This window comes from Suricata suricatta, chromosome 5, assembly GCF_006229205.1.
Source record: "Suricata suricatta isolate VVHF042 chromosome 5, meerkat_22Aug2017_6uvM2_HiC, whole genome shotgun sequence".
In the NCBI taxonomy this organism is placed as follows: domain Eukaryota; kingdom Metazoa; phylum Chordata; class Mammalia; order Carnivora; family Herpestidae; genus Suricata; species Suricata suricatta.
Genome location: NC_043704.1, coordinates 43,827,417 through 43,846,606, shown reverse-complemented (window position 1 = coordinate 43,846,606; position 19,190 = coordinate 43,827,417). Strand labels below are relative to the sequence as shown.

The 19,190-nt window shown below is 31.8% G+C and overlaps 1 pseudogene; it reads left to right on the top strand.

The window, feature by feature from the left end:
• The first annotated feature begins 2,448 nt into the window (after positions 1 to 2,448).
• LOC115291120 lies at positions 2,449 to 18,293 on the top strand (annotated as a pseudogene).
• Positions 18,294 to 19,190: the final 897 nt, after the last annotated feature.

The following is a 19,190-nucleotide window of genomic DNA, read 5'->3' as shown; positions in this document are numbered from 1 at the left end:
GCCAAAGTAGGATTACAAAACGGATCTAACAAATACCGATTAATCAAAACTGAGAAATTTCAACCAGTGGTTATTTAAGGTAGAGTGATAAAGAATCTAAGGCCAGGCAGCCAAAGCTGGAGCAACAGTCCCACTAGCCTCTTTAAAATATTAGTTAAGAAATGTATACATATTTTCTGCTTAATTTCATTGAAGAGAACGTGTCACACAGACGTGTGCACATGCAAAGAGAGTATTTGGCTAGGCAGCTCACTCTTGCAAATTTCTTACTTAAGGAAGTTGGAGCACAAATTATTAATGGAAGTTAATTGTCTTAACGACGCTACCTGACTTTATATTTAATCTTTACCTGTTTGGAGTCTCTCTTTCCTGTTTGAACATAAGCTTCACAAAATCAAGGACTCTGTCAATAAATACACTTTACTTTCATTTGGACCATTCAGGCTGATTCAACCATATTGGTACTTAGCTAGGTCAGACAGATTTCTCATTTAAAAATGTATTATTAATATCTATTTAAAATTTTCCATTTAAACTAGGAATTTGGTCTTTAGAACAGTTGTATGATGAAAAGAACATGATGTCTAAGCCATTATTATTTTAAATGATATTTTGCATATATGCAAAGGCATTGTATAATCACAAAGATGCTTGCAACAAACATATCTAGGCCTTTGTCATTTTTATAAGCTGGGCCTTTAAATTCTGGTTCTTACTTTTCTAACTCTAAGGCTCTCTGTATGGTTCTGTTTTGTTTGCTTTGCATTTGTCAATTTATACCATAGAATTAGTAAAACTTAAATTTTTAGTATGTATATTCCCTCCCATGTAACAATTTTAATTTGTAACCTGGCCATTTTGAAATCTTTAAGAAGAAATTACAGAAACATTAAATAAAAACTGCTTATATATCAAAATAGGAAGTAAGTGTCTTAATTTACTTGTTGTTTTAATCTAGGAATATCATGTGGCTTAGAAAAAGATATACCTGTAATTGTAGGCAATGCTAATGTCTTTCAAACATGAGTGAATCGAAGTTACTCATACAAATTTAATGTGATTGGGTTTGGGTATATTTACCTTACTTAGATCCTATTGTTAATGCAATACAAACAAAATAAAATAATTATTTTAGTAAAAATAATCAATTGTCTCATTTATAAAATTTTATATTGTTTTCTACAAAAAACATTTGAAGTGAGCTATGTACTCAAGGTGTTCAGTAATGATTGCTCACTAAAATGCAATATACTTAATATATCTAATTATGGAAAACCAGTTAAATCTCCTTTTTTAATGTTTGTTTATTTTTGAGAGAGAGAGAGAGTTTGCACTCTCAGAAGAGGGGTAGGGAGAGAGAAAGAGAGAGAATCCCAAGCAGGTCCTGACACGGGGCTCAATCCTATGAACTACGAGATCATGACCTGAACCAAAATTAAGAGTTGAATGCTTAACTGATTGAGCCACTCAGGTACCCCACCAGTTAAATCATTTAAAAAAATACTTTTTCTTTTTACAGTGAAACTTTTAAAAACTTTCATTGTAAAGTTTTAAAATAAATTCAGAACCTGAGGGTCTTCTTTGTCTGGTTCTGATTCAAAACATGGCAATTTGAATTAAGATCTAGAATAGCTCCAGTCAACATAGACAGCCATTTATAATTCAGTGTTTAAACCATCTACATAAGAGGACAAAATAGAATGTTCTAAAAGGCTCAGAAAGGAAGGTTTCAGTTATACAAATGATTCACTTTAAACTGTGCTCTTCCCTGGGGAGTGGGGTGCAGGATGGGTAGAACGGGTGATGGGTCTTACAGAGAGCACTTGCAATAAGCACACAGTGATGTATGGAATTGTTGAAACACTATATTCTACATCTAAAACTAATAAAACACTGTATGTTGAAAAAATGTGTTCCTCCCTTTAAGCACTTTTGTGCATGTGTGTGCACACTATTTTACCACTTACCAACCTGTTTTGATATTTTTCTTCCATATGTCTGCTTCTCCACACTTCGCTTTAACCTCCTTGAGGACTGTCAAAGTAAATGGATGAATAATCTTTGTTCCTCAAGTAACCAGTTGTGTCTGACATGAAAAATATCTGTAGAACTAAACTAAACTACATCATAGGAAGAGAAGTTACTATGGTGGTAGGTGTCTTCATAGTTTCAAGAAAAGATGAATCAGAATGAAGATGGTGGTTTATTGAATTACACCTCAGGAAAAACATCAGAGGGAAGTCCAAGGAGACTGTAAAATCTCTTAATAGAGTCAGGCATTTAAGAAAATGGAAGAAAACTGAGACTTTGGGAAAGATTCTTTGGTTTTATAACTTTCTCATACTTGTTATTTTTTTATCCCCCATGTGTTTCCCTGTAATGATTAGGGGGGAAAAAACCACCTAAAACTCAAACAGAATTTTTGCCTATTTGTAAAAAAACGCAAAGATGTATGACAACGTTTTCCACAGCAGAGACTTTCAAACTGTGTATCATAAAATGCCCTTTGCACCAATTTGGAAACCACGGGGGCCAAGGGTGCTCAGCCCTATGGTGTCCGCTCCAAGCTCTTCAATACATTTTTATGAACTGAAGTTCATGGTAAGACTTTATTGGAGGAAAGAATTCCTGGCTTTAAATTTTGAAAGCCACTCTTCTTAATGAAGGCAAATAATTTCTTTTCTATAAAATAAAAAGTAATCTGCTCTTGATATTTCTTTTACTTTCTGTTAAGTTGTTTCTTCTCCTCCAGAACTCAAGTTATTACTTATAAAGAGACAGAAAGTTCATATGAAGTAATAACTTCACCTTTAATTTGAGTTTCAGTAAGTAAAATCTTTCTCAGTATATGAATTTTTTTAAATTAGTTGTAAACATTAAATAACTACACTATAATTTAATAATATTTATCAGTTTCACATGAATAATGGGATTTTTATTATGTCATTGGTGTGTCATAGAATATTACAGAACTGTCAAATTAACAAGTAAGCTTTATTCTTCAACAGACATACACGTTTTTGGCAGTTATTTAAAAAGTTATGAAAATATGCTCTAAATAAAATTGATAGCTATCAGTCAATTTTTTATTAGCCAACACATAAAGTCAACGAATTTTATTTTGGTTTCTTAAAAGGAAAACCATCATTTTTTAAAAAGTTATGTGAGAAAAATAGATCTTAAGGTCTTAGTAGAACTAATCTTTTGTAGTAGCCTCAAGGCACATGGTATGGAGAGTGCAAACAAGATAAGTTCATTAATAATGAGTTCATTTATAAGATAAATAGAAAATATGCTCTATCCACAAAATTAGAAATCTGTGGCAGTAAATGGATGATCCATGACAAAAGAAATACAATAGATAGTAATATATGAACTCTTATAAGTTGTTTATTAGACGTTCTCCCCCAAAAGGCCTGTAATTTGTCAAGACTGTCTACTGTTCCATACAATTGTCAATATCTTCAAATAAATAGGCGTATCTACTAGTGCTGATGGCAAATTTTCAGCTGAGAAAATTAGACTATTGCAAAGTAGTTCCATTTTTTCTTTCTTAACTTAACCTTGAAGATTTTCCAGATTATATATGACTCTTTTATCTTAATTTCTTCTTTCAAGGTCATAATAACAAGTTGGGAAATTCATAACAATGTAAACACACTAGGTAATAAATCATAATTGATGTATTTCTCAAATGTCTATCTTCTTATAGTTTTCTCCCTGCAAACTAAACATATTTTTTAAAAAATGTAAAGGGAGTAAGTAAAGCAAAAGAAATAAAACATAGAAAAATGTGCTAGTTACACATATTAAATGAGAACAAACTATTCTCACATAATGGACACTGTCAAAAAGTAATTCTTTGATGATGAAAAAGTCTCTATCTCTGTATGTCCTATGAACACTTGAAGTATTTCCAGTACAACTAAAAGATTGAGTTTTCAATTTATTTTATTTTAATTAATTTTAATTTATATTTAAATAGCCACCTGTGGCTAATGGCTACCATATTGGACAGTTCAATGTGTTCCAGTATGAGCCAACATCTATCATTCATTTTTTGAAGGTCAATAAAAGTATCTCGGTGCACCTGGGTGGCTCAGTCAGTTAGGCTTCCGACTTTCGCTCAGGTCATGATCTCACGGTTTGTGAGTTTGAGCCCCGCATCAGGTTCTGTGCTGACAGCTCAGAGCCTGGAGCCTGCTTCTGATTCTGTGTCTCCCTCTCTCTCTGCCCCTCCCTTGCATGTGCTCTGTCTCTCTCTCTCACTCTCTCTCAAAAAGAAATAAACATTAAAAAAATTTAAAGTATCTCAAAATAGCTATGTATCTACAAACTATGTAAGGAATTCTTTGCTATTGATATGACGGAGTCTCTTGCTTCTTCTGATTGTGTCATAGACCTTGGTTTTGTTTTCACTTTATCCATTAGTGATCACATTTCTGTTGAGCTCTAAGGCTCTCTTTAAGTACTATCTAAGGTCCAGGCTTGAGTTTATCCCTCTGATTTTCTTAAATACCATCTACCTTAGACAGCTCATAGCACAAGATAGAAACACAATAAATAGACTTGAATAATATATATGTATAAAATAATATGAAAAAGAAATGAAAGACCAGACATCTTGTTTACCTTTTAACTTATTTTTCTAAGTATAAGTTTTCTCTAAAATTGACTTAGTTTCTATGAATATATATATTACATATACACATGTGTATATGTATTACATATTTAAGTAAAGCACACATAAAATATTAGACATTTAATGTCTTTATTTCCTGTAAAATTTAGCAATATTCTTTCTATCTGTCTCATTTTCTCTTTTTATACATATGTTTATTTGGCTCAAAAACTGGGATTATAACTTTTATAATTTAAGAAACTTTATAATATAATTTATTAATAATTTTCAAAAGTGAGGGCTACCTGAGTGGCTCAGTTGATTAAGTGCCCAACTCTTGATTTTGTCTCAGGTTATGATTTTACAGTTGTGGGATCGAGCCCCGCATCAGACTCCATGCTGGATGTGGATCCTGCATAAGATTCTTTCTCTCCCTCTCCCTCTCCCCCTCCACCAGTCTGTCTCTCAGTCTCTCTCTCTCCCAAAAAACAAACCAAAAAACAAACTTTCCAAGAGCAGAAACATAACATACTCACACAATAAGAAGTAAAGATATTTCAGAATTCCTGACACATAAACATACAGGCACATAATTTATAACTTCAATTCTACAACTTAAGCCATGTGTCAATGGTAAACAAAAACATTTTAAAAATCACATATCTAGTTATCAAATAAAGAGCTGTTTTCATTCCTGGTGAAATGAAATCCTTAAGTGTAAAAAATATCTAAATATCTAAAACCCTGGGAAAAATATTACAAATCACGGCTACTAAATGACAGCTGAAACCTGCAACAAATGTTAAGATTCTGACTCTTTCTTATAAATTTACATTTATTTCCCTAATTTCAATTACTTAATAATTGGAAGTCAAAAATGCCCAGTGCAATCATATTTTTAAACATGAAAGCCAAACATGGTCTAATTTTACTTACCAAATTATAATACTTAATGTTGAAAATGATATATTGAAGCAAATACATTTTCTTGAATAAATTCATTTTTTGTAACAATGAATTATGACAAGCACAGCTATTATGATTCTGAATTATACTGTAGTTATATCACATAGTACACATTGACCTCTGAGAGTTAGAAACTAATCAGTACATTTCCTTAATAAATTATGTACACTCATTTTGACTTTATTTAAAACCAGATATTTATAGAAATTTAAGTTTTACTGTCACTATGCCCTTAGAATCTGTTTAATTCCCCAATGAAATGTTCTAATGCAGCTTACTAAGTATTACTTATAATGTCTACTATAGTCTCAGTCAATATGATGGTGGTAAATTCACAATAAGATGCTTATAAAACTTAATTATTAATATAATATTTAAAAACTAAAGAATTATGGACAAGGTGAGTAAAAAAGGACAATTTGTATTAGAAACCAAGATTAAGCATATTTTCCTTTATTCATTTTCTCTAGGTTTCTTAACAATCATGCCAAAGGAAAATTATAGATTATGTACATGCTATTATCAATTATAATAAGCATGTTTATTTTTCAGGATAGAGAAACATTTTTATTTTGTCACTGAATTCAAAGAGAAATATGCTGTACTGATTTTATTTAAAAGTTCTTATACAATATAATGGACCGTGTGTTTAATCATAGATTTATAAAAGTTTCAAAAATATTCTTATAGCTTCTGTTAATTTCTGTGAGCATATTAAATTATGATTTTATGGCGACATTTTCCTTAACTTCAAGAGTGTAGATAAGTAGCTTTGTTTGTGATCTAATTGATTAGAATGGCAGATTTAATTTAATTCAGTGGAAGAATTGAAGGTTAGCATGACCGCTAGGCTATTCTTTTCAGAGATCATTTGTTTTTAAGTGTCATTCCAAGCATGCTTTAAGATTTAGTAATGGCATTTCTGTTAACATCTTGTTGTAAAACTACTTGTTCTAATAGAACATTTTTACTGATTCATAGATACATACTTAATTATTATCTAATAATACCAATAATGTGATAAAAATAGTGGTCTCTCCATTGAGCTCACTCTGTTGTCCCACTGACAACAAATATTTCTTAGAAATGCCTACTTCTGTTCTAATTTAGTTCAGTTATTTTCTCCAAAAATGTAATAATTATGATGGACCATTGTGGGGCCATTATTTTGCTGTTCTTTTAATACTACCTTTTTTCCCTCCAAAATTTTTTTTCTGATCTTCTCTTTACAATTATGGCCACTGTCTAACCCATAGTGGTTAGACTAATGGCTTTCAATGGAAACTTTCAGGATACAGTCACTGGAGGTCACCTTTCTCTGGAGGTGTCTGAGAATCCTACTTTCTGATCGTCTGTGGTCAAGGGTATCATTGACTATATGGTGTGCTACAAACACCCATTTCCTTATTTCAAGGTAGGAAAGACTCTGGAATTCCCTGTGCAACAAGAAAAGCTGAATTTTTCCTGAGAGTACTCTCAATAATCCCAAACGATTTCCATGTTAGGCTCTGAACCTAGTGAATCTTACTTATTAATGTTCTAAATGATTTGAATGTATTTCCATCACCATTTTTACTCCATCATGGTGTATTTTTCCTACATCAGGCAGAGTTATCATTCAAAAAATAAAATCTGAGCAGTCATTTCTCTAATTAAAATCCCATTATAGTGAGAATGATATAAAAGTCCTTACTGTGGTTTATAAATATCGATAAAATCTTGGCTCTGGTTAAATTTCTGCATTATCTTCCTATTAGTGATTTTAATTTCTAAAATTCTACCTATAAGTGTTGTTTTGTTGTGTATGAAAAATAGGAAGCTTATTTCTGCCTCAGTTCATCTGCATTATACTTAGTGAACTTTTCCCCAAGGTTTTGGCTCTTTCCTTCTCACTATTTACTTCTCAGAATGCCTTCTCACCATTCAGATCACTCCATAATTCATCATTTTATTTTTTTTAAATTTTTTAAATAAATTTTTGAGAGACAGAGAGAGACAACACGAGCAGGGGAGGGTCAGAGAGAGAGGGAGGCACAGAATCTGAAGCAGGCTCCAGGCTCTGGGCTATCCGTCGGCACAGAGCCCGACGCCGGACTCGAACTCACAAACTGTGAGATCATGACCTGAGCTGAAGTCTGACACTCAACCAACTGAGCCACCCAGGCCCCCCTAATGTCATCATTTTAGAGTGGACTCGCTTGAGGACAATATCTAATTTACTCCCTTATATTCAGTGATATCTTTCTTGTATTCCTGAATTTTTATTGTAAGTACCATGTTTAACAGAATAGTTACTACTGATCGCTGTGAACATTGCTTATTGTACTTATACAGTATCTCCAAATCCCTACCAGTGTTTTATGCACCATAAACCACAAATGCATTTTGTATAGTGAATAAGTGATATAGCATCAACCAAGTCACTCAAATAGATTTTAAAAGTTTAAAAAATTTTAATTTAGATGCTTGACACCTTAAATAAAATTTTTAAGCCTGCCCATATTTACCATTTCTTTTTCATTATTACCATCTTTCTTGCTTTTGCATTACAACTTGTATCACATGGGACATGGAAGAAATGTAATTTATTGTGCTTGTAAAAGCAAATTTGATTATACTAGTAATGTGGGTAGTGTTTCTGTATCCACATACTATATAAAGAATGTTAAATTATGGTCTATATAAAACATATTTTTGTTGTTAAATCCAACTTTAATAACAACTTTCCCCCTTAGTATTTCAGTGAAAATATCTATCAAGTTTGTCTACTTATTTGTAAATATTAGTAGGAAGTAAAATACAGTTATTAGTTCATCAATTCATAATATCCCCATAATATATGAACAAGAAAAAATCTTTCTATATTAACACATTTTTTACTTCATTTATTTTCTCTACAAATATAGCAATTATCATGATAGATCATGTATAATGCCAATGCTTTATAATATCGTTTTTCCTGTGAAATTTAACTTTCTAGCTTAACAATTTAAGATGGCAAATTGATTTGTATACATGAGATCCAATCACTACAAAATTAATACAATGACAAAGAGAAAGTAAATACTTGAAAATATATGATAACATCATACACAGTCAAGAAAAATCTAACTTAAGGTAGTAAGTCGAGGGGACATTTGCTGTCTAGTGGGATATTTGTCTCTATAACTGTCTTTTCAGGTTCAGGTAACTTTTCCCTCCTCATCACGTTTTAATCCTAGAAGTGATAATGACTCCAAGATGTTAAAATCCTGGGGTATTAAATGATCCCTTGATGCTTTTCCTCAATCCTGCCTTCAGCTTTATAATTTCTTTACTAAGCTATCTTAAAATTATCTCATTCGAATGTGACATCTGTTTCTTGTCTGGTCTGTTACATTATTAAACTGATACTTTTTGGCATAATGGTGATCATATGTCCTCACCAACATGCAATAAAAGTAAAATTTAATAACAAAGTTATTAAAATAAACTTATTTAGAGGTAGGAAATGATAGCCTCCCATAGCTGAAAATATATTTCAGAATAATGTTTCAATCAAGGGGAAACTCAAACTATTAAAAATTAGGATAACGATTTTAAATAAAAACATTTATAAGGTGTTGTCCATCTCTGTAGAGAAGAGATCCTTAGATTAAGAAATCCAGTTACATATAGTAACTACTTTGATTCATCTGGATTTTGATACATGATCGAATGCAAGTATATTTATACCTATATTGGTTCTTTTTTCCCCTTTACAGTACAATGAGTATTCTAATCACGTTTCATGGATTGCAATTAACTTGACAGATAAAAAAGTGCTTGTGTATTATTTTCAAAAACACCCTGTAATTAGACTTATTGTTTCAATTTTCTTGGAACAAGAGGACCCTGGTTGTGGATGTTGCTTAACTATCAAGGAACATGTAAATAGAGTATTTTGTCTTCGAGTCAAATAATCCTTAATTTCTTAATTTAAAAAATCCTCACGACAGACTTGTACCTTTTTGAAATATTTTCAGCAGTATTTTTCTTATGAAATTTATTTTCTTAACCATGATGCAAACAAACAGACACCTCCCAGAGGTCTCTGCAGCTCAATCCCTGTTTACCACTCATCACCATGACCAAAAATAAATTGTGGGAGGGCTTGGTCATTTTCCCAGTGGGAATGACCCTATATTGGTTCTTTATATTTAGGGCTCTCAGGATGACTTCATCTAATTATTCATACGTTTTTGCTTATGTAAATTTGAAGTAGTAATTTAAACTAATGTGTCTGTGTGTGTCTGTGGTGTCTTTATGCCCCTAGGTATATCAACTTGGTTACAATTAGACTGACACAAACATAAAAAATTTAAAGATCAATGACTTTTTCCTCTACCTAAGTTTCATAAAATAGATTAATATTTTAGTTTTTATTATGATTAAGAAGCTAAATACCATGTACAAGTTCTAAATTAGATTTTATTTGGGAATTACCTCTATAACATATTATGATAAAATGAGTCCAGAGTAGAAAATTAGCATTCTAAAAGAAGGCAAATCATTATTTTTACTCTAAAAAGATGTATTTAGATCATGAAACTATATTGCTGTTCTTTAAAATTAGAAGACTTATCTTTTTGTAAGAGAGGTTTTCTTGAAATGATTTCTTTTTTTTTTTAATGTTTTATTTATTTTTGATACAGAGAGAGACAGAGCATAGAGGGAGAGGAGCAGAGAGAGAAGGAGACACAGAACTGTATGGAAGCAGGCTCCAGGCTCTGAGCTAGCTGTCAGCACAGAGCCTGATGCGGGGCTCGAACCCACGAACGTGAGATCTGACCTGAGCCAAAGTCGGAAGCTCAACCGACTGAGCCACCCAGGCGCCCCTTTAAATGATTTCTTAATTTTGTCTCACTTTATATGCCCTTGTTACCTTTGTCCAATCAAATACTCTAATTACAGCCTATTTGAATGGGTTCATAATTTTTATATATTTCTTTTTAAACGAGCTTGGTAAGTGATTATGAAAAGCTGTATTTATTTTCAAACTTACCAATTAAAAAAAAGACATTTAGTATTAAATGTTCCTATGTGTTGCTGGTTCTAGTAGATTTTTCTCACAGACCTTCTTTACTTGATCTCAGAAGTATTCAATTTTTAGAAGAGAAGCTACAGATTAAGAACAAATTTGAAGTATAAGGATGTAAAATGGTACTGACATTTTGGAAGACAGTGTGACTCTTCCTTATAAAACTCAACATACCTTTACCAAAGGGTTCAGCAATCATGCTCCTTGGTATTTACCCAAAGGAATTAAAATTATATTCACACACACACACAATCACATACCTATACACAAACACCTACACATGGATGTTTATAGCAGTTTTGTTCAAAATTGCCAATACTTGGTAATTGTCAACACAGATAAACTGTCTTGCATTCAGACAATGGAATATTATTTAGTGCTAAAAATAAATAACTTATCAAGCTTATGAAAGCCATAAAGGAAACGTAAATGCATATTACTAAATGAAAGAAGAGAGCCTGAAAGATTACACATTGTATGATTTAAACTATATAACATTTTGGAAAAGGCAAAAATTGAAGACAAAAAAAAGATCACTGTCTGCCAGGGTTACAGTGTCAAAGCACAGATTTTTAGGACATTGAAAATATTTGTATGATACCACAATGATGAATACATGCCATTATGCATTTGTCTAAATCCACTGAAGGCACAACACCAAGAATGAACCATAATGTAATCTACGGAGCTTAGGTGATTATGGCGTGTCATTGTAGGACATCAGTTGAACAAATATTCCACTCTGGTTAGGGAAATTGATAATGTGGAAGGCTGCACATGTGTAGGAGCAGGGGATATGCAGGAAATCTATACCTTCCCTTCAATTTTACCATCCAAATTATTGTATTTTCTTCAAAAATATAAGATATTACTAAAAATAAGTAACAATGAAAAATTAATTATATTATTACTATATTACTCATATTCAACTGGTAATTTATCCAAAAGACATGGAGGGAGACATGCATACGAAGAGCTGTATACTAGTGCTCATTGCATATTTATTTGAAATAACTCAAATATGGGAACAGCCCAATTTGTAATTATACTTACAAATTTTGGTGGAGCCATACAATGGAACAGTATTCAGAAAAAATAGAAAGGACTATTGACACAATAACATGGATGAATCAAAAAATAATTATGCCAAATGAATGAAGCCAAAGAGCACATATTCTATTATCCCATTTATATAAATTTCTATGAAATAAAAATTAATTTACAGTTTGTCATCAAGCAGAAAAGGGAAGATCAGTTATTTATTTGGAATGTGACAGTAAGAACAATTCAAAGGATGGGTTAAAGGAAGCCACAAAGATATATTTTGCATTGTTTTTATGTTCATTGTCTTGATTGTGGTTGTGGGCTAATGGGTGAATAAGTAAGTCAAAAACATATCAAACTGTATTCTTTCAACATGTATAATATTTTGAAAAATTATAACTCTGTAAAGCAGTTAAGAAGAGTGAAATAGAAGGTTGTATTCTGATATATGAAATAAAGTAGGAATATATATATGAAGTGAAAATTCCTAATCTGGACCAGAACTTCCTTTTCAAGGACTCCTTGTATTCCATGTATTAAAATACAAGTCGCAATGATAAACAGGCACTCTGAATACTTAGCAAGAAATTAGGTTAAGCTAGAGATTCCCACAAATATTTACTCCTCACTAACACTGGAGAGTGGTTGAATCATGATTGCACTTAAGAAAGTATCCTTTTTCCTGAAGATGCAAAAGAAATGGTTCTTAAAAACAGGACACTGTTTGGGTGATAGAAAAAGTACTTTTTTAATTTACTTATCTCCAACACTATATACACTGACGGATCATCTGTACGTGTCAGGTCTGTTCTGATAACTTGCTACATCAGTGTGAAACCCTACAAATATTGGAAATTCAGACTTTTCCTTTTTTTTTCTTTTTTATTCTAAAGTGAAACCAAGTGATAGAATAGTTTGTAATCAGAATTGGGAAAACTGGCATTATGTACTTCAATTTGTCACGTGTCAACAGTTATGCCTTTTGGTAAAATAAAATTTAAAAACTGAAAAATATTTGTAAAGGATAAGTAGAAAACCCCAAGTTGTATAAATTAGTAAGTTTTAAAGTTTCTCAAAAATGTGACTGACTTATTAAAAACATATGCATGTAGAATCATCCTATTATTTGATATTGCCTGATTTGCTCATTTAGTGAATACTTTAAATGTTTTCATATATTTTTTGAGCATACCAAGTGGGTTGATTAAGGGTTTCTTTGAATTATAAAATATTTTTGATATATTTAATTTTTTATTAATAGTTCATATATCTCAATTTTAAAATGTTTTCTTTAAAATCTGAACAATTTTTTAAATTTTTAGTGTAGAGCTCTTGTACTTTTAAATTATTGTTTTCTATTTTTATGTTTTTATAAATACACAACTTTTTATTTTCAGTATTTTGTGTTGGAATATATAAATACAATTAATTTCAGTGACTATGTGTTACATGACTTTACTAAATTATTTAATTTATCTATATTTACCATTATTTCATGAAAAAATGGATAGTTTTATCCTCTTATTTCCAATCTTTATGACCACCCCCATTTCTTTTTTTCTTTTTCTTTTTCTCTTTCTCTTTCTTTTTTTTTTTTTTTGTCTTATTTCACTTACTAAGAACTCCAGGACAAATGATAGAATAAAACAGATGAGACTGGACATCTTTTCCTAATTTCCAAACTTGAACAGAAGAGTAACTTCCACCATTAAACATGATGTCGTTTGTAGAAATTCCAAGCCTAATAATTTTTCCCATGAAAATTAATAAGAGATTTTAGTTGTAGAATTAAAATTACTTTTATCCAACCATTTAGAAAGGTTTCAGGATTATAAATAGGTCAAAATGTATGATTTACTGAAAAATAGAGTAAGAAAAAAAGAATATTTACCTGACAAATATATGGTTCTTCTACGGGCAAGGAATGATCATATTTCTTTGAATTTTTAGATTTTCTGTTTATTAATAATATTACTTAATAAAAATAAAAACATGCTAATGAAAATATAGACTTTAATCCCTTAAAATTCTTGATGGTAACTGCAATAAAACTATCAATATAAATGATCTCTAAAGAAACCTAAGAAAATACTTGAAAGTTTGGAGAATTCCAAGTGATCCAAGCACTTCTTCATAGTTTCTTCTATCACCAAAATTTGTCCACAGGATCCTGGGACTTCTTTTGCTTATGGGCAGCAAAGTGGAAATCCCTGGCATAATACTTTTCCACCTCAATACCTTTACCTCTTAAACAGTGACTGGAGGGTGAGGAAGAGTGAATGTACTATGATCTTCCTCTCTGATGGGATAACTCTGAGGTGTGATCACTGTGTTCCAGCGTTCTGGGGACCTTGCTTCCCTGCAAGATTGAATTCAAGTTAACATCTGTGGTACTTTGGCTCCCTTTCCTTCAGAGGCCTTACCTTTTTACCATTTTCAACTGGAGGAAGGGAATCTTTAAATAAATCATTTTTACATGAATCTTGTATCAGTGTCAGTCTCTGAGGATCCAACCTGAGACCATGCTTATTAGCCAATAAGCAGCTAGTCACATAAATCAGCAATAGATTGGTGTTTTGCATCAGTCAATATTTGCTAATTTCATTGTTTTTGATGCTTAACTTGAGTAACCCAACATATTAAGCATGTGTTAGAGACATTACCTGATGGTAGTGCTATCAAAAATACGACCATCTAATAACATTTAGACATTAGCTAATTAACTGATGCTGTAATAGTTAATATTATTTAGAAATTGTTATGTCATTTAACATTCTCAGTGTGAATGTAGAGCTAAAAGCTCTCTTCTCTGTGCTTCCAAATTGCTCTATAATAATTTTTAGTTATTGGTTTATGAGATTATTTCTTTTATGTTTTATTATTAAATACTTGGAAGCAGGCAGAATGTCTCATTTATTTGAAATTCAGTACATAATTTTTTAAATTCTCCTTTGGAAAAATGAATGAAGACATAATGAATGGATAGCCAGGATTTGTGGCTCATGTAGCCTTGTGAACTAATAGACAAAATTGAGTCTCAAAGTCATAAATATAAAATCAAAAAAAGTTACAGTAACTGGAGTGTTTGGTCAGTTGCTCTTTACTTTTCCTTCCAATAAATATCACCTAAAACTGCAATAAAACCTATTATTTTTGTGATCAACCAAATGACCAGAAGTGAATCTCATCTGGATGTTATTTGACTTTAGTGATTTATCATAATACCACTTTTAGAATTTAAAGTTGATGACATGTGGATTGATGACAAAAGGTTGACATTTCTTAGTCTTTGACTAATTATGTTAGAGATAATAAAATAGCAGCAATACACAAGAACTGAAAATACTCAGTGCTTCCCTGGTGCAACTCTGGTTCAACTATTTCTCTGAAGCATCCTGCTAACAGACTGACAGTAAGCTAATGCTAAGCCAGTAAGGTAATGTCATTTGAAAGCCAATAGAATGTCAAGATCATAGTATATCATGAAACTGAATTGAGTCGTGGGAATAATTCTCCGAGTGAAAGGAAGAGAAAAAATTCTGAAAGTAGTATTTTGATTTGTACAAAGTATAGTTACTTTATAGTAAAATCAAATGACACTGACTTTATCTTATCACATTTATATGTAAACATTATAAATTATATTTAAGGGCCAGTCTACATCTTTTCTTACACTGTAATTACATATTTTTCATGCAGCACACCAAAATGCTCCATTATCCACTTTTCTATTTATAATGAAGCATCACTTTTGTAATGCAATTCTTTCTTAATATAGTTCTTTATTACAGTATAAAATTTCAGTAATTGGAATACCCGTTTAACTCTAATCTTTTTTTAATTGAAAGTATGTGAACTATAAAATAGCAAAATGTACTATATCTTCAAGAGATTTTCCTTTATCTTCCTGTGCATAAAGGAGCACTCCAACAGTCTAATTAGTAATTGTGTTAATAGCTTTGGGAATATATTAAGGCACTAAAATTTTGGTGAGACTTACAAATAATGGCAGCTGTTTTACAAATATGTAAATTTGCTGATAAGTGTTAGATTCTAGTGGGTAATTCTAGTTTCAAGAGAAGAAAAATAATATTTGCATATTAAGCAAGTTGAGATTGTATTACAGAAATTACCCATATGCTATAGAATATGTCCTTAAACTGTCCTGCATTTTATACTCTTATATGTAAGGAACAGTGGTTAGCATAATGTGCTCAACTGTGAAAGTCTGAAGTGTACACAGACACACATGCATTTCTACCTTTAAAATTTAAAACAATATGCTGCTTGTAAATTCAAATATTTCTAAAAGTAATAAAGTGTAATATTCACATAGGCCTGTCCAAAGCAAAATTCAAAAGCCCGCTTTTTAAAAGCGCGGCGTGACCCACCCTCTCTCTAACTGCATCCCCTCTTTCTCTAATTCTCTTGCTTGCTTCTTGCCAAGTTTTTTGCCCTCTTTCCTTTTCAAGAATGTGTTGAACTTTCATTTTGCCTTGGGATCTTTTCATAAGTCACCCCCTCTGCTTGGATCACCATATCCTGAGATAATGCCACATCTATTGCTCCTCAATAAAAACTTTGTCAACTCTTGAATTTAAAATTACAACCTGTTATTCCACCCTCACATTTCCAAATTACTTTGTTATGCTATTTTTCCAAAGCACTTGTCTTCTGCTTATATCTTGTAAAATTGATGTATTTGTTGTGTTCATTGCATATCTGTTGACCCCACTAGAATGTTGTTCCATAAAGACAAGTCTAATTTTTAAACAAACGTATCACAAACTTTGACTAACATGGTCAATACATAGTAGAAGCTCAAATAAATATCAAATAAATAACTAAATTATAAAAACATTAAAATTCAAAGCTTCAGTCAGACCTTAATAATAAAATATGACTAGAGACTAGGTCTTTCTCATGTTAAGAAATTATATTAACTGTCTAGACTATAACTGTATAAGACTATACAGAAACTAAAGTTAAATATATTTTCAGACTGAGGTTATTTACTTATTTTTTTAGAAATTCATTTTAATAATTTTATGATTATACACAAACATAAAACATTGGAAAATAGTGTGGAGAACAGTGTGGGGAACAAAGATTACACTTGATTGAGTTTTGACCTGTAAGTTGAAAAGCTGGAGAAACTAGTCATCCAAAGAGAATCCCTTGGATCTGTAAACATTAAATTTCTTCCGGTGAATGAAAAGCTGCTTTTGGATTCTTCTAACTGAAAATATTCCACAGTAAATTAGAGACGCCTAATCTTGTTGCAGTTCCATTTGTAGTTAATGATGTATGTAATTCAAATGGAGTGAATCACAAGGCAACAAATAATTTTTTATATATATGTGAAAAATAATTTTGAGATAAGAGAAGATAGGCAAATTGACAGAGAGTTTTTGAAAAGGTTTTTAAAAAGATGGAAGATATAAAAAGGCACGATACAGTTAGGGAATAGTGAATTCTCCAGCACCAGTAGTTCCCATGGTGCTTGCTAAGGAGCCCTGGAAGATTAATAAGGAAAAGCAAAGTTTGAGGGGAATGTTATGCCAAGCTAACCTTGTATTGGTTTTATCTGGATGTTTTTAGTGCAAGAAGGTGAGAATTTCTAGGATAGAGATGAAAATAACCCAATGAACATTTTTTAGTTACACTGCATATATTTTGTAGGAGAGTTTTATTTGTGTACATTTCTTTCATTGTTTGATACAAATGCTAATTAGAATAAAGATGTAAGGTGCATTTAAAGACAGAGTTTGAAATGTAATAAATTACTAAATAGAGAGATTTCATTCTTTTAAGCTGGAGGAAAAATAATGCCTGTTTCCAATCAAGAAAAATAAAACAACACTGCCATTAGCGTTTGCAAAATTCGTACAAACGTGTTAAGGAACTTGTGTCGATCATAAAACCATAAAATGCAGTGGTATAAATAAACATTTAAAGTTCATTATTTAGTTCAGTAGAGTGCTTTTTACATTCATTTTAATGCACAATTTAGAAAATGTACTTCAGTACAGTGATGTGTTGGTTTCTCTATTCTATTAGTTAATAGCAACTATGTTTCCTATACCCTATTAGTTTGATCTTTGATTATAATATATTTTGGCTTCAGAAAATTATTCTTCAGTTATTTATTATTCAAAAACAGTTTCATAGTGATTTTATTTTACCCGGTATTTGTCTTTCTAATATAGTAAATTCCATGTTAAAGCCAGTATAGTTAATTTCCTGTTAATTTTTCCAATATTTAAGCCAATATAATATGTTTAGAAGATAACAAATTGCTCCGAGATTATCGCCAAGAACTTAAAGGAAAAGAAGGAATTTGTGGAGGAAGCGGAGAATGGAAGAGACGCCCCTGCTAATGGGAACCCTAGTGAGGAAAATGGAGAGCAGGAGACTGACAATGAGGTAGATGAAGAAGAGGAAGAAGGGGAATAAGAAGAAGAGGAGGAGGAGGAAGGCGACGGTGAGGAAGAGGATGGAGATGCAGATGAGGAGGCTGAGGCATCTGCGGGCATACAAGCAGCTGACGATGATGAGGATAACGTTAAGATCCAGAAGCAGAAGACCGAAGAGGATGACTAGACAGCAAAAAAAAAAAAAGTTAAACTTAACAAAACAAAAAAGGCCACCGTGACCTATTCACCCTCCACTTCCGGCCTCAGAATCTAAAGGTGGTCATATTCCAGTAGAGTCCCGCCCGCCCCTTATGGGCAGCGCCACCCGCAGATGACACATGCTCTCCGCCACCCAACCTAAACCACAATGTGAATTTGCAACAGGGGAGGAAAAACGAACCAAAACTTCCAAGGCCCTGTTTTTTTTCCTTAAAAGTACTTGAAAAAGGAGAATTTGTTTGTATTTTTTATTTACGTTTTATATTTTTGTACATATTTTTAGGGGTCAGCCATTTTTAATGACCTCAGAAGACCAAACCAGTCTTCGGAGCGTTCCTTGTCCGACTTCTGACTTTACTTGTGGTGTGACCATGTTCGTTATAATCTCAAAGGAGAAAAAAAAAAAAAAAAAGCAAAAACAACAACAAAAAGCGATCTTATTCCGAACATTCCAGTAACACTTTTTGTGTCTGTATTTAGCTGTACTACAAGGTTTGTATAAGGTGGTTTAAAGGCCAAAAATAAAAGGTTTCTTTTTTTTCCCCTTTTTTGTCTGTGAAGTTGCTGTTTATTTATTTATTTATTTATTTTTGGCCTGTTTGATGTTTGTGTGAAACAATGTTGTCCAACAATAAACCAGAATTTTATTTTGCTGAAAAAAAAAAGATGACAATTTGATCAGTTTTCGGCTATAATTTTCAAGTTGTGAGAGATCCCTAGAATCATCATGGTTATGAAGTATAACTTTTCAGTTATAGAAATGAATTTTACAAGTGTGCAGTGTGAAGTAGCCTTACACACAAGACATCTCTGGAAGGGATATCCATCTTAAAAAAAAAAAAACGTAGGTATCAGGCATAAAGAA